The 15,853-nt window shown below is 49.3% G+C and overlaps 1 protein-coding gene across 3 annotated transcripts in view; it reads left to right on the forward strand.

Annotated features, from left to right (window-relative positions):
• The window catches only part of IL17RD (interleukin 17 receptor D), a 69,512-nt gene that overhangs the window by 3,431 nt on the left and 50,228 nt on the right, over positions 1-15,853 (forward strand). Inside the window, exon 1 of one of the 3 annotated variants that reach the window (XM_089306050.1) lies at positions 681-829. The exons of the other annotated variants lie outside the window; for them this stretch is intronic. The gene's annotated coding sequence lies outside the window, so the exon portion shown is untranslated. Of the gene's footprint in view, positions 1-680; positions 830-15,853 lie in introns of those variants that run through there. 3 annotated transcript variants of the gene reach the window in all.

The following is a 15,853-nucleotide window of genomic DNA, read 5'->3' on the forward strand; positions in this document are numbered from 1 at the left end:
AGGTCCCCCCCCCCCAGCTGGATGAGAAGCCTATTTATGGAACAAGACCTTAGGAATTCACTCCCACAGGTTTTTATTTAGTGGCATTTCCTGTGTGGGGGAAGGAGGGGGGCATTTCTTACCTCCTTCTCTATATGGGGTACATCTTCTGTGGTCTGGTGTCCCCGAAGCACAGTTTTTACTAGTCCCCCCCACACCCCCAGGCTGCTCCCTTAGGAATTCAGGAAGCCAGGATGCTGGCATGGCCTTGACAGTGATGTGCAAGTTTCCCATTTAAGGCATCCTTCATCTCGAAAGGTAGGAAGGAATAGGGTGGTACTTGGACAAAAAGAAGTTCCAGCTGGTTAAAATTTAGGTTCCTGATAAAAGTCCAATCCAAGAATTCTCCTTGGCTGCGCGCCCAGCCGTGTTTATTTGATTCGGAATTGGATGCGTTTTCATTCACTTGCAGCTCATGGCTCCCAAGCCCACATCTGGTGTGTCTGTCTCGTGGACATATCGTCCATGTTGCAGATGCTGTCATGGCCCTCACAGGATCATGGTTAAAAATTATTCAGCCCGGTCGACACATTTTTCAGAGAGACGTTTTTATAAGAATTGCAGTGCTTTCTCGCAGCCTGTTTTGCCTCGTTAATTGGGAACCTTCCTGGCTGGTGTCCATCTTTCTCTTCTCTCCCCAGCCTGGCCAGCTGGCCAGCCGGCCGCTGGCGAGCCCCTGCAGCGCCTGGGGCATTGTGCTGGTTATTGACTGGAGGACACAGCTGAGCGAGCAGACCGGCAGTGCCCCCTCTGCGCCCCTCGCCCAGCCCCACTTTTGTACCTTTCCCTTGTAAGTATGAATGGCTTCTTGAGCTTGTTAAAATGCAGATTCCAGGCCAGCGGGCCCTGGGGCGGAAGTGGGGTGGAACCCTGGAATTGGCATTTGAGCAAGCTCCCCACAGCTTCTGATGTCTTAGGAGACCGGGCTTCCACCATCCAGAGAAGGGGGCGAGAAGGCTCGTCTACACAGTCGAAATCAGGGTTTTGTTTTAAGCTGGCTCACTGGACTTGGAGAGGAATGTGGAGATTTTGTCAGATCTCTGGGCAGTTGCAGGAGTCAGGCTGGCTGAGAGGGTGCTGGGGAGCCAGCTAGGCGGGACACCCTGGCCTGGAGCTGAGGAGGGGGCCTGCAGTGAGGAGGCCTTGACCCTTGCTCTGGCTTCCTCCCCTGAACAGCTGGGCTTGTCTAGCAACCCGGCTCAGGAAGGAGCCCGACAGGCTCGAAATCAGATTCTGGGCTGATCAAACCTCAGCGTCCCTACAAAGGGAAGAACTGCTAATGCTGGTTGAAGTCTTTGGTTTAAGTTGCGTACTTTTCATGCTTCATTTGGCCTAAAATGTGTGGGTTCGTTTTTTGTTCAAGCTTTCAAGCCCTCTTTCCTCTTCCATCCCTGAGGTTTTCCCATATTGTGCCCTGGCATTTGTCTACTGCTGGGCCACCCCATCCACAGTTGTATTGTCCTCTTTCATTCCCCACTGCCTCTTGTGCCTGCCTATGATGGATGGGGTTTCCTGGCTTCTGGAAGCTCGGGTTCCCTGCCCTTGGTTTGTAAGAGCACGGAGTGGGATGGGGGCTCAGAAGCTTGATGGGCTGGGCCAGGGGGCAGCATCGTTGGAGCAGACCTCTCTCCTGGCAGGCAGACCTTTTCTGTCTCCCACCTCCCCCCAGATTTGGAGAGTGTCCTGCCCTCAGCAAGCCCAGGACCTTACCTTCTGTGCCGGTGTCCCAGGCCTCATCTCCAGCCAGTGGGAGGCATTGTCCTCCTGGGCTGTGTTTGTCTTGGCTGCTGGGATGTCCTGAATGGGCCCCCGACACACGATTAGGTGACTGATGGCCTCACCACCCATTGTCTCTTCTGGGGCCCAGGGCCTTTGAAGCTCTTCCCGGTGGGAAGTAGACTATTTGCTCTATTAAAATGCCTTGGTATTTCCTCTGTTTAACCACAGGCCACTTCCCCTCTGCCACTCTAAACCCGGCAGGGCCACCGGCTGATTGAAAAGACATAAGCCCTGGAGTGATTGCATCCTATTGAAACAGATCTGGTCCTTTGCAGATTAAAGCTAGGTCCAGTCTGCAAGAAGAAACAAATCCAAGGGGGCATCTTGGAGGTGGCTCCTTATCTTGCTCAAAATGTAGCCTGGTTATGGGTACTTTTTTTTTTTTCTTTTTTAATCGGGCAGCCTAACTGGGAGACTAGATCAGTGCGTTTTACCTACTAATTGCAGGTTAAAGTGATTTTTCATCATGCAAGAAACTCTAGTGTCTGGTCACAGAAAGCATCCTCAGCTTGTTTCTCTGCCTGCAGATTCTGTCTGCTTAGTCCCATGTGCTCAAAAACTTGACAGAAGTTTGCAGCTTAAATAATACTGAGGACATCCCCTGGGAGATTCCCTCAGCTTTTCCCAAGCAATATCTTAAAAGAGGGTTTAATTAATAACACCAGGCAGGAAACTAAAAATTGAAGAACTAAAAAAAAAAAAATTACCTACGTAACAAAGGCTGAAAATTGAAACTCCATCTGTACCTTGTTTTTGTGAAAAGGCATAAAAAAGGAGTAACCGTAGTTAGTCTCTAGTAGACACTATTATTTTAACGGTTACAGCTCCATTGTTCCAAGTCCCCTTGATAGAAACAGTCTCCCTCTTCTTTGGTTCCTTGTTTGGAAATGTTGGGGGAAGGTGGATGTAGCTAATTAAGGCTACAACATTTAAAGGAGGGGGGGACTTAATAGGTACCAGCTGTCCTCAACAAATCACTGGGTGGATGACAAAATAAAGATGTGATGTGAACACACATGTAATTCTCTTCTAAAACGGAAGTCAGCCCATAAATTTTCTGATTGAATGGCACAAATGAAAACTCCCTCTTCTGTACACATTCAAGAAGGGTTTGTTTTGTAGTAACTAATGGCAAGATGTCTTTCTTTGCATACGGCTGGTACCTTAAGATTCGAAAGGGGAGTAGATGACAGCTTTTGTTGGAAGCTTAATGAATTGCAATTTGATTGTAGCTTTCTTCATTCCAAACCTAACCGAATAGACCTTGACTTGGAGGCTTTTCATTAAAACTACGGCATTGTAGGAAAGCTTGCTTGAACTTACCGACAAGCCATATAAAACTCAAGCCTCGGTTTTGAGAAGGGGGAATAGAAATTGATAGCCTTCCTTAAAATGTTGAGGTTGATAAGTACATCTCACACATTAAGTGAATGTTTTGGAAATCATAAGGGATTAGGTTTTAAATTGAACTTATTGCAGATTTAAAAAGTACTTTCTTCTCTTAAAAAAACTAGGAGTTTTTCCACACGTTCCGTTTTGTCAGTTTTGTAGCCCTCCCCCCCCCCCCCACCCCGAATAGGAACCCTTGCAAACGTGCTGGCTGTGACCCAGACTTCTGTTCTGAGACGTTCTCCTGGGGAGTGGGAGGGTTGATGGGATAAAGGGAGGGTTTCCTTCGGAGGAAGAGGTACGTTTTTACCGGGCAAGGCCATATGGTTTAGAAACCCTTTCCTTGTGATTTTATTCTGTCCAGGTGATGTCTGGTTTCTCCTTTCCTGAAACGGGCCCCCTTTCCTCTAAGGCAAAGGCCGTGCAATGCAGACCAAAGGCAGGTGCCGTCGGCCAGAGCGTGGTCCTAGTTGAGTGACAGATTCTGGCCTCCTTCCTCCAGAGTGTGCACATTTGCTCTAGGTGAGGCACAGACACTCACACCATTGGGATTTATTGTAACCACACAGTGTCTGAAGCTCAAAAAAGACTTATTTGGAGCCAGGAGGTGAAAGACTACTTTTGTGACCTGTTGCAGGGAAGAGAAACAGGTCTAGGTGCAGGCCCCTGTCCACAGCAGCTCCCCATCTGGGCAGTCATGTAAGACAAAAGAAGGAGGGACTGCAGGGAGGTGTAGGACGGATTCTGAGTGCAGGCTACAGAGGGCTCCCCGTCATCTCTCCATGCCTCCCTGCTGCTCCCTGAGAAACCTGGCCCACACTTCCTTCTGCTCCTCCTTCAACTGCCTGTTGGAAAAGCAGCTGGACATCAGCAGGTGCCTGAGGCTCTGCTTGGAGGCCACCTTGAGAACTCTGGCTTTTTTTAACCAGGTCTTGGTTGATCCCCAGTCATTCTGGATTATTGCTCTGCCTCAGTTTCCCCATGGGAATTTTATCTGGGCTACCAAACTTGCCTTTAATAGAGTCTGACTGACCCCACTGTGCCTCCAGATGTGGTGAGAATGCATCCAGTCTTTTTTTTTTTTTTTTTTTTTTTTAGCTTTATTTTATTTATTTGAAAGGCAGAGTTAGAGAGAGAGAAAGAGACTGATCTTCTGTTTGCTGGTTCACTCCCTCAAATGGCAGCAATGACCAGGGCTGGGCCTGGCTGGAGCCAGGATTCAGGAGCTTTTTCTTGGTCTCCCAGATGGGTGGCAGGGGTCTAAGCACTTGGCCATCTTCTGCTGCTTTTCCAGGCACATTAGCGGGAAGCTGGAAGGGAAGTAGAGCAGCCGGGACAGGAACCGCTGCTCCTATGGGATGCCGTTGCCACAGACAGTGGCTTTACCCACAATGCTAGCTCCACCGTCCAACCTTGTTTGCAGTGATGCAATGAAGAGGCAGAGATATGATTGGTATGTGAATAAGACATGGAATTTGAATGGTTCAGAGGAGGCTTTGGCCTGACTTGGGGCATAGTCCGTCCAGGGAGTGGGACTGGGGGAAGGGAACCATTTGGAGGGGAAGCAAGATATGGACAAAGCTGGACGAGGGAAGGCCTTATGGACAGGGGACGAGTAAGGCTGAAGATATGAGCTGGGATAGCTACAGAGCATCTTGAACGTTGCCTGTGTGGGTGCTGTCAGGACTGGAACAGCTTGGAAGGGTTGTCCAGTGCCTGACCTACTTCATCGGAATGGCACTGAGCAGCCATTCATTCGGTCACTGAGTAGTTGGTGCTTCCTGTGTTAGACTCGATTTCTACAGCTTAGATTTTCCTTACTTTTATTAAAAAAAAATTTTTTTTTTGAGAGGCAGAGAGAGAGAGCAAGTAAGTTCTTATCCTCTGATCCACTCCCTAACTGCCGATAAAGGCCAAGGCTGAGCCAAGGCTGATGCCGGGAGCCAGGAACTCACTCCAGGCCTGGCACACAGAAGACAGGGACTCAGCTACTTGAACCATCACTTGCCACCTCCTAGGGTGTGCTTTAGCAGGAACTGGGATCGGGAGCAGAGCCAGGACTCGAACCCAGGTACTTGGGTATGAGATACAGGCGTCTTAACCATCACTTGCTACCTCCTAGAGTGTGCTTTAGCAGGAACTGGGATCGGGAGCAGAGCCAGGACTCGAACCCAGGTACTTGGGTATGAGATACAGGCGTCTTAACCTGCCAGGACAAACACCTACCCCTGCAACTTAGAGTTCATGAGAGGAAACAGAATAACAAAATACCAGCCAAATAACAAAATACCCTTGTTTAAGCCTAGCAGGTCACTGAATGCTGTCCTCTTCCCCTTTGTTTTTCTCCATGAAGCTTTCCACCACGAGACATAGAATTTCTTGGCGGTCTGTCTCCCCACTGTTGCAGTGTCAGCCATACCGGGGAGGGGTCTTTATCTGTCCTGTTCCCTTCTGTGTCGCAAGAACGGTGTCCTGCACGCAGTAGGTCTTCCACGCGTGTTTCTGGAACAGCTAAGTGCCCAGGAAGAGATTCAAGTGGGTGACAAGAGCAATGGCTGCTTGCAAGTGCACAGTCTCCCGTGGCCTCAGAGCAGGAAGCGTGTCAGCCGAGCAATTGCAAGAAAAATTGCCTCTGAAATTCTGGAGTTGCTTGTGTTTTCTTAACATTGCTAATCATGCGATGTTAGGTGCTGAGAGTAGCATAAAAAATATGTGTTATTTATTCATTCACACCACAGATTATTGGCCCTCCTGCTGGGAGCCGTGCACTGGCTGCAGGCCCAGGGTCCCACCAGAGTGGGGTAGGGGCTGGGATCCCACAGGCACCTTATCTTGCAGGGAGGGTGTTGCATGAGAAGGGCGTTTGCACTGCCCACCTCACCCTGCCCTGTGGATGAGAAAAATGTGAGAGGTGACTGCTAAGCACTCAGCATGCTGGCTTTGGGCTTTGCAAAATGACGGGAGTGACAAGTGTCTCAGCCTGGGGCAGCCGCAGCCGCCCTCGGTTTGCAGAACTTTCTGTCCTTTCCGACGCAGGTGCAGGTCGCGTCTTTGTCTCATTCCCCTCTGGCTGTGAATGCATTTGTTTCATTTTTCTGAAGCCCCTTCCAGGTCTGTCCGGCACCAGAGATGTTCTTAGCCTTCTTTCCGGGGCTGTGGATTTGCCGGCCAGCTGTGGTAATGAGTTTTTGCCTGGCTTTGATTTTCATGCCTCGCCTCCCTGTGGGAGGAACTAGATATTTCTGATCTTACCTCTGCTCATATTCAGATCCAGCCAAGCAATCAGTGACTTCCCGGGCTTTTTTGTGGGAGACTGTGGGAAAAGTCCTGGTTGGCTGGCTATGAATTAGTGAAATCCTTAGAAGGCTTCACTAAAGATAGCTCCTGTGGTTTAAAAAAAAAATGGCATTGCCTTTTTAATTTGAGAAAGAGGTCATGGAGTTTTATCAAAATTAAGCAGGGCAGATGTAACATCTGGCAGCGCCCGCAAAAGCTGTGGGTTCCCAGTGTCAGATGCCCGAGGTGGCTGCGCCGGACGCTCTGCCTCTCCCACAAGGCACTGAAGGCCAGGCAGTCTGCCTTCCCCATCTTTTCACTTGAGTGTGTTTCCCATCCCCTGAGCTGTCTTCCTCTTACTTAAGAGGGAGTCACACTTTGTGTTTCTTGTTTAAGTGCTTAGACTCATGGCTTTTATCTCATTTAAAAAGGGTGGGGTGGGGGACAGGAGAGAGCCCGGCGGAGAGCAGGCAGGTTTTAAGGAGTTCTTAAAGATTTTTAAGTTACTAGGAATTCTGATAAGAGGAGAGGGGAAATGATCCATTGCTGGGGATGAATTTTTAGGAAGGATGCAGAGCGGATTTTAAAGGCACCTGTGACTTTTTTTTTTTTTTTTTTTCTCTCCACTGGTTCACTCCTCAAATGGCCACAACGGCTGCAGCTAGACTGAAAAATCTGAAGCTAGGAGCCAGGAGCTTCTTCCGGGTCTCCCATGTGGGTGCACCTTCCACTGCTTTCCCAGGCCATTAGCAGGGAGCTGGATTGGAAGTGGAGCAGCAGGGATTTGAACCGGTGCCCATATGGGATCCCAGTGCTTCAGGCCAGGGCTTAACCTGCTATGCCACAGCACCGGCCCCTTTAGTTGCTTTTTATCTAGAACGGTTCCTCAACCTACTTTCGGTCCTTGATAACCAGTCTACACATCCTGAAGAGTCAGTCGTATGTGTAGACAGTCCTGTGAATTGGATTTCTCAGTATTTTCTCAAGATTTGAGTTAAGTATTTTGGCAAGACCCTACTCCAGGTGATACTGTGAAGTCGTCGTACAGTGACAGCGGCAGAGGACAAACGTGGGTGTGGTTTTAGTCATAAGGAAAATTTGATTTTTCTAACTGAGATCATAGCACACAGGGAGACCTTTCCGGCAACGGAACATAGCTTAGCCTTGTGTTGTCTTTGAGCATATATGAAATTTGACATAGGGCTCTAAAGAATGTGCAGGGTGGCATTTGTGCCATCCTGTCATCACCTCCTGAAAGCGACCACTCTCTGTGAAAACCAGGGGGACTGTTTCTCAGCACTGCTCAGGTCTTTTGCTATTCACAGGGGCTCCTTGCAAGCAGTTGTAGGAAAGAGTTCCTTTTAAAGATCCCCTGTTTGGCAGGGGGCACACTTACGGTTGAGTGCTTCCTCACACCAAAATCCCGCCTCTGCCTTCCTTTGTGCTAGGAAAACATTGAACTTTATTTCCAGTAAAGGCCACAACACATCCTCCAAGTCAGTTTCCAGCCTGCCAGTTCTGTGATTGCATGTCGCCTACATTACTGGAGTAGAGCCCCTTACACACGGTTTCAGTGCGTTCAGTTGCACTGCCATCTTCAACCTAATTCCATGGCTTTTCTCGGTCCCTTTCAACCCCCTGCCCCCGAATTCAAGGCAAGGACATGTAAAGTTAATATTGGTTATTTTTCAAAGTAAGTTAAAACGTCAAAAAGCGACAGGTTGTTGTTCTCAAAGGGTACCAGGGAAACGATGGAGACAAAACCCCCATCTTTTATTCATAAGTGCAGAGAGACTGCGAGGGCGCGGGCGGGCCTGTGTGCCCTGCGTTTGTTCAGCTTTCAAGACTGGGCCTCCTCCCCTGCTGGCCATGAAATGTCACGCCGAGACGCAATAGTGGGACATTCAGCATCCAGAGAATGGACTGAGAGGTTCAACCTCGCTTTTCATTTGCTTTTCTGGCACCGAATCCGCGGTCCCTTCCGTGGCCTGACAGTGAAAGGCCAGAAAGCAGCGATTTGGATGCTGGCAGAGATGGGGTGTAGCCCCATCCCAGCGGGCCAGGGCTCCCTGCCGGACACAAAGGCCGGGCCCTGGGGGTGCACCTCCGGAGGGGGTGGCGGCCTGCCTTTGCTTAGTCTGGTTTGCTCTGGTCCCAGGAGAGAGAGTTTTGGTTTCCATGGTTACGCTGTACTCTGTTTGGGTGGAAGAGGCATGGGGGGGTGCTTTCAATTTCAGAAACCACTTGGGGTTGTCTCTTTCTCTGTCTTTTGGTGTGGTGGGAGGCATCGGGGACGAAGTGCTAGGGCTGCACGGTTCCCCAGGCTCAGGCGTTTTCATTAGATGGGGAAACACTGGGCAACATTTGCTAATAAACAAGACTAGAATTTAATTTAGAGCCTGGTTTTTGATTGAGGAGTTTCTGGAGATGTTTTTGGTCATCATAACTGGCTTGGAGTGCGCCTGGCATTTAGTAGGAAGGGCCATGGGATGTTGCACACATCCTAACGTGCACAGATCAGGCAATAAAGAGTTTCCTGGCCCAAAATATCAGTAGTATTGAAGCTGAGAAACTCTGAGTTAGGAGTCTCTTCTTAATACTTAAATTTCTCAGCTCTCCTAGCTAACACTTGTCAGCTTTGTTTCTGTTTAGCGAAAGCTGCTAGTTCCCTTCAATCTGCTCTCAGGACAGATCCTGCTGAGCTCTCGGAGATGTCTGGTGAAACTATGCTGGTGCACCTTGAAGGTACTCCCTGAATGCACCCACTATTTTAAATGCAAAAGATGATTGGGGGGGGTGGTGGTGCATAATTTGATCAAAGTAGCATAACCTATGCCTCTGTTTTGTTACTCCCTGATGCTCTGTGGATAACATTACATTTTTTCAGCATGAAACCCAACACTTCAAATCCCTAAAGCAGTCTCAAATTTATGGTTAATAAAAGCATTTATTGTACTGGATGTCATCTGTTATATCACTCTGGGGCTAGAAACTGGCAAGCAGTGGACAGGAAATATTTTCATTTCAAATCGCTTCAATCTTATGGTCTAGGGGCACGAGTGTCTGATTTCAGGAAAGCCGTGGTGAATAGCATAGTAATGAATGCGTTTTTAGTTGATTAAGCAGGCATTCTGTCCTTTTCAAACAGTCTTCCCTCTTTGGCTTCGTGGGGCTAAATAAACATGCGATATTAAATGATAGCACTTTGTGTGTTGGCCATGCCTCTCCTTTGATCATCCTGAACTTTTCAAAGTGTTTTCCAGGAATCCTCGGCAGAGAAGGCGCAAGCCAGGCAGAACGGCTAAACTCGAGTTGGGCTCTCATTGTAATGGTTGACTTTCTGAGCCGAGATTTTTCTGTGATGGAGCCTACTCCCTCTGAATCCCCCTGTGAAAATGGAATTTGGTGCCTTGCCCTTGGAGTCATGAATTTAGGAGGCGAAGTTTTTTGGTACTTTTTTTTTCCTCCTGTAATTTGAGTCCTAGTCTCCCAGCATCCGTCAGGCAGAGTCAGGTTGAGGAGGGTGCCGGCCACAGGAGATGGCTGTGCTGTGATGATGTAGCCAGGACAGGGCACCTTTCTCCTTGGCTGCCCGTCAGTGCCTTTGAACCTGTTATCTAACTCATCGCTTCCTCGTGAGCCTCAAAGGTAGGCGATGATCTCTGATGTGTTTTTTTTTTTTTTTTTTTTCCCTCCCCCTAAATGAGGATTCCATGGCACAAAGAGCCAGGAAGGGATTAAAATGGGAGACCATATGACTCGGAGAGGCCTCTCTCTGCCAGAAACCAGAGCCTCAGAGTTCTTCCCCAGCCCATTCCCCCTGGAGGCTTCCAAGCACCCCGCCTGGCATGGACAGCTGCCACGTGTCACAGAGCCACTGGTAGGGGATGGACAGACAGCAAGACGGGAGACCCGATAGCCCTTTGCAGACTTTCACCTTCCGCTCAGTTAGACATTTACCCCAAAGGTTCCCAAACCTGGCTGAACACCAGAATCACCCGAGGAACATTCTTGGGATGGGGAGGAGATTCCGGGCCTCACCCCAGACCTGCTTAAGTGGGATTTCCAGGGGAAGGCAGGTATCTGAGTTTTTCAACAAGCTGCCAGATCAGTGTTGGACAAGGTTATTGGGGGATGCAGAGGATTTGACTACAAAGGGGCAGTCCAAGGGAATTTGGGGAGTGGTAGAACTATTTGTAGGCTGATTGTGGTGGTGGATACACAAGTGTTTACACGCCTGTGAACTTGGGGAGCAGTGTACCCCCCAATGTCCATTTTACTGCATGTAAATAAAAAACAATGCTGCCCAGCTGAAACTGAATTGCTACCTAGGTGGCAGATGGTGCCTGGTGACAGCTGGGAGGAGATTAGCACCTGGAGTTGCAGAGGCAGGTGGCGCAGGTGCTGGTGGTCCACCTGGCACTGCCCAAAAGGACTTTCTGTGATGATGTGCCCATTCTTCCCCGCACGGCCCTATTCAGTAACTGGTAGACCCTGTAGCTGTTGTGTGGTTAGCATGTTCACGAGCTGAATTTTTAAAAATTTATTTATTTGGGGGATGGCGCTATGGCTCAGCAGGTTAAAGCCCTGGCCTGAAGTGCCGGCATCCCATATGGGCACCGGTTCTAGTCCTGGCTGTTCCTCTTCTGATCCAGCTTTCTGCTATGGCCTGGGCTAGCAGTAGAAGATGACTCAAGTCCTTGGGCCCCTGTACCCACGTGGGAGACCTGGAAGAAGCTCCTGGCTCCTGGTTTTGGACCGGTGCAGCTCCCGCCGATGTGGCCATCTGGGGAACAAACCAGCAGATGGAAGACCTTTCTCTCTGTCTCCACCTCTCTCTGTAACTCTGTCTTTCAATTAAATAGTATCAGTATTTATTTGAAAGTCAGAGTTATACAGAGAGAGGAGAGGCAGAAAGAGAGAGAGAGAGAGAGAGAGAGACAGAGACAGAGACAGAGAGGTCTTTCATCTGATGGTTCACTCCTCAATTGGCCGCAATGGCCGGAGCTGCACCGTTCCAAATCCAGGAGCCAGGAGCTTCTTCCGGGTCTCCCACGCGGGTGCAGGGGCCCAAGGTCTTGGGCCATCTTCTACTGCTTTCCTAGGCCATAACAGAGAGCTGGATAGGAAGAGGAGCAGCCGGGACTAGAACTGGCACCCATATGGGATGCTGGCGCTTCAGGCTAGGGTGTTAACCTGCTGCGCCACAGCGCCGGCCCCATAAAATAAATCTTTTAAAAAATTTTTATTTATTTGAAAGGCAGACAGATACAGAGATTTCCTACCCGTTGGTTCACTCCCCGGGGCTAGACCAGGCCAAAGCCAGGAGCATAGAACTTACTCCAGGTCTTCCATTCAGACCTCCCAGGGTCTGAATCAGTGGGAAGCTGAGTGAGAAGCAAAACTGGTGCTCAATCGCAGGCACTCTTATATGGCGTGCTGGCAACCTAACCACTGTGCTAGATGCCTACCCCTGAATTTTTAATTCTACTTATTTATTTATTTATTTAGAGGATTTATTTATTTATTTGAGAGGCAGAGTTAGAGAGTTGCTTCTGTCCACTGGTTCGCTCCTGAAATGGCTGCAATGCCCAGAGCAGGGCCAGTCTGAAGCCAGGAGCCAGGAGCTTCTTCTGGTCTCCCACACAGGTACAGGGGCCAAAGCACTTGGGCCATCTTCCATTGCTTTCCCAGGCCATTGGCAGAGAGCTAGATTGGAAGAGGAGCAGCCGGGACTTAAACTAGCACCCATATGGGATGCTGGCGCCGCAGGTGGAGGCCTAACCTACTATGCCACAGTGCCTGCCCTAACCTAGTTTCAATAGGCATCTATAGCCAGGGGCTATGGCACTGGATGGCCTACCCTCCAGTCATGAGTGCTGTGATAGTGTGGAGCCTTGGCTCTGTGCTAGACGCACACTGGGCCCAGTGATTATGCCTAAGGAGTCATAGTAAGCCATCCCAAGTTGGGGAAAGAGGGACTTTGGTCACAGACTGACCTTGGGTTCTTCCAGACGGAGCGTAGTGCTGGAAAGCAGAGGGACTTGCCTTCCCTTCTCCAGAGGTGGTGCTGTCTTCCGGTCCTTTCCCCAGCTTGCAGCCGCTTCTGAAGATGACATCCTGGAAGAGGCAGCGTTTAGTTGGGCCGCCCCTTTGCTGTGCTTCTGTCCCTTCCCAGTGGTGGGGTGTACAGGAGGCCACTGCAAGGGCCGTGGGCAGGGAGTTCAGGAAGAGCCTGTGGCTTGGCTGGGGTGTGCCAGACCCGCCCATTTGCCGGGACAGAGGGTGAGGAAGAGCCTGTGTGGGCAGATTCGGGTCAGTACAATGGCAGTTGGGCATAAACCGCCACCTTCTGCACGGAGCACAAGGCCTCCGTGTAGACACGTGTTCAGCGGCTCTGAATCGCCTGTGGTGGTGAAGACTGTTACGTTTCCAAATGTGCATGCGATTCACAAAGGGTGGACTTTGATTAGCATAAACAAAATGGTAGCAGGAATAATGTTCCAGTTTGTAAATGAGTTCTTATGGAATTTCGTGAGCTGTGGGCTTACAACTAAGGAGGTTTTGTTGATAAGATTTAAGAAAAAGACTGATGTAAAAGTCAAAGAGGGAGTCTTAAAATTACGGAGTTACGGGGCCAGCGCTGTGGTAAAATGGCTAAAGTTGCCACTTGTGACGCCAGCATCCCACATGGGTACCAGTTCAAGTCTCTGCTGCTCTACTTTCCTATCCAGCTCTCTCGCAATGAGCTTGGGAACACAGTGGACAATGGCCCAAGTCCACGGGTCCCCGTGATTTTGTGGGAGACTTGCAAGAAGCTTCTGGCTTCAGACAGGCCCAGCTCTGGACATTGCAGCTATTTGGGGAGTGAACCAGTGGATGGAAGATCTCTCTGTCTCTCCTTCTCTCTCTCTCTCTCTCTCTGTAACTCTGCCTTTCAAATAAATAAATCTTAAAAAAAAAGTGGAGTTATTCTTTTTTTTAAGTTTTTAAAATATATTTATTTGAAAGGCAGAGCTAGAGAGAAAGAGGGACTGACAGAAGAAGGGAGAGAAAATCTTCCTTCTGCTCTTCTACTCCCAAGATGGCCAAGGTTGGGCCAGGCTGAGGCCAGGAGCCTGGAATTCCATCTGAGTCTCCCACGTGGGTAGCAGGAGCCCAAACACTTGGGCCATCTTCTGCTGCTTTCCCAGCTGCATTAGCAGGGAGGTGGATCAGAAGTGGAGCAGCCGGGACACTAACTGGTACCCATGTGCATTGCCTGCGTCAAAGGCAGCAGCTTGATCCACTGTATCACAGGGCCGGCTCCCTCCTTTATTCTTGTTTACCTATTTTATATGAAAATTTAACTTCTTTGGATCATGAAGAGAAGGGCATTGTGGATCATAACTTCTTATTAAAAAATTATCATACTTATTTGAGAGGCAGGGCTTGTGGGAGGTGGAGCTAATTCACTTCTCAAGTGCCCACAGAGGCTAGAGCTGGGCCAGGCTCCAGCCAGCAGCTGGGAACTCAATCTAGGTCTCCCATGTCGATGTCAGGAACCCAACTACTTTTGAGTCCTTACCTGCTGTCCTTCAGGGTGTGTATTACCAGGAAGCTGGAATCAAGAGGGGAGCTGGGACTCGAACCCAGCACTTTGATATGGAATTACAGGTGTCTTAACCGCCAGGCCAGATGCCCTCCCTGTCCTCCCACTGTTGAAACATTTGGGCTATTTGCAAGTTATTGCTGTTGTAAACCTGCAGTGAACAGCTTCATGCAGATTGGTTTCCTGCCCACCCTTCCTTGCCATTTTGGTTTATTTCCTTGACATACATTTCCCAAAGCACAATTACCATGTCAAAGAGCCTGTTGCCCTTTTAACACGTTTACCAGCCTGTGCTATTAATGATTGTGCCAATTTACTGGGAAGAATTCTGTTTTGAAAAGAGGGAAGGTTTGGTCCTCAAATCCCAGTTCCTCATTTGATGATTACCAAATGGTCATTTATTATGACCTTGGGCAGATTTCTCTCTGAGCTCTGTCTTCATCTGTAAGATGGGTTAATGGTAGTTCATTTCCTGGGGTTGTTTGGGAACTTGAGCAAGATTCCGTCTGTGAAGCATTTAACTCTGGCCACATACACAGTAACCGGTTGGTGATCAGTGGCCGCCTTTGTCATCAGCGGAATACATGCACTCAATTTTCCATGTCCTGTGCATTTTGACATCTCTGATTCTTATGATTTACTCTGTTATGATGGTGGTACCTCATCCTTGTTTGATTCTGGGTTTTTTAGGAAAGGACTAGGTCTCTCTGCCTAGTGAGGTCTTCTGAGTGTGTTACAGAGCTGCTCCATCTTATAGCAGTAAAAAGCCAGTGTGGATGAAAGATTACAGGTTGAGGCTTAGCAAAGACGTGTAAGTGAAGCAAAGGTTTTAAGAGAAGAATTAGTGAGTCTTGGTGACTTTATAGCATGTGATGAAAGTAGTTGGACCTACCTAAGCGTTATCATGGAAATTCTGTTTGTCCCGCTCATTAGGCCCCGGAGTCTCCCAGGTTTTAACATCTATGCTGTTGTTAATGATTGATCCCATTTAGTTTTCTGGGCCAGGAGCTTTTAGGGCCTAATCAATCACTGAACTATAAACAAGGGCAGTGCCTCAGACGCTCCCTGGCTCTGGATCCCAGCAGAGGGTGTTGACAACCTCAGGGGCTTGGACCTCGCTCTCAGACAGTGTCAGGGTTGGGGTATTGTGCTGGGTGCCCACAGGGGCAGGGAAAGGCAGCTGCAGGTAAAAATTCACCAGAAAGGGGGCTTTTGTTTGGTGGGTAATGTGATCTGCATGTGGGTGATGGCAGCACTGAGGGGCCAGTTTTTGTGTCTCCCACCAAGCTGCCTTCTTTCTGGGAAGAGAGGCTGCGCACATGTACACACATGCGCTCTGGCCCTTTCCTTGCCTGTTTTGAACAGGAACTCTGGTGGGAAGCATATCAGGACAGCAGCTCTGGTTGAAGGCAGTGGGGAGAAGGACCCTGACCTGGCACCCTGGCCCCTGCACAGACCTTCACCCAGCGAGGGCTGACCCGGGGTCTTCCCGCCAGCTCCGGAAACCCTCATCCTGAATGATGGGCCAACTGCCCTGGGTGAAGCGGTGTTGCTTCTCCTCAAAGCTGGGTGTGGGGCTCCCCTTAGCAGCCAGAGTGGCAGAGCCTGGACTTAAAAACACTTGCCTGGGTGGCTTTAAAGGCACCAATAGAGAGAAAATCAAAATGGAGACACTCTTCAAGGAGTCGCAGTGAAGGCGTACACAGCGTTCTCTGATGACAGAGACTAGAATGCCTGAGAGGCTGTTGGGAAGATGGACAGAGGCCAGAGGACAAGGCA

The sequence above is a fragment of the Oryctolagus cuniculus genome, chromosome 10 (assembly GCF_051225735.1).
Source record: "Oryctolagus cuniculus isolate XC-2025 breed Fujian yellow rabbit chromosome 10, ASM5122573v1, whole genome shotgun sequence".
NCBI lineage: Eukaryota > Metazoa > Chordata > Mammalia > Lagomorpha > Leporidae > Oryctolagus > Oryctolagus cuniculus.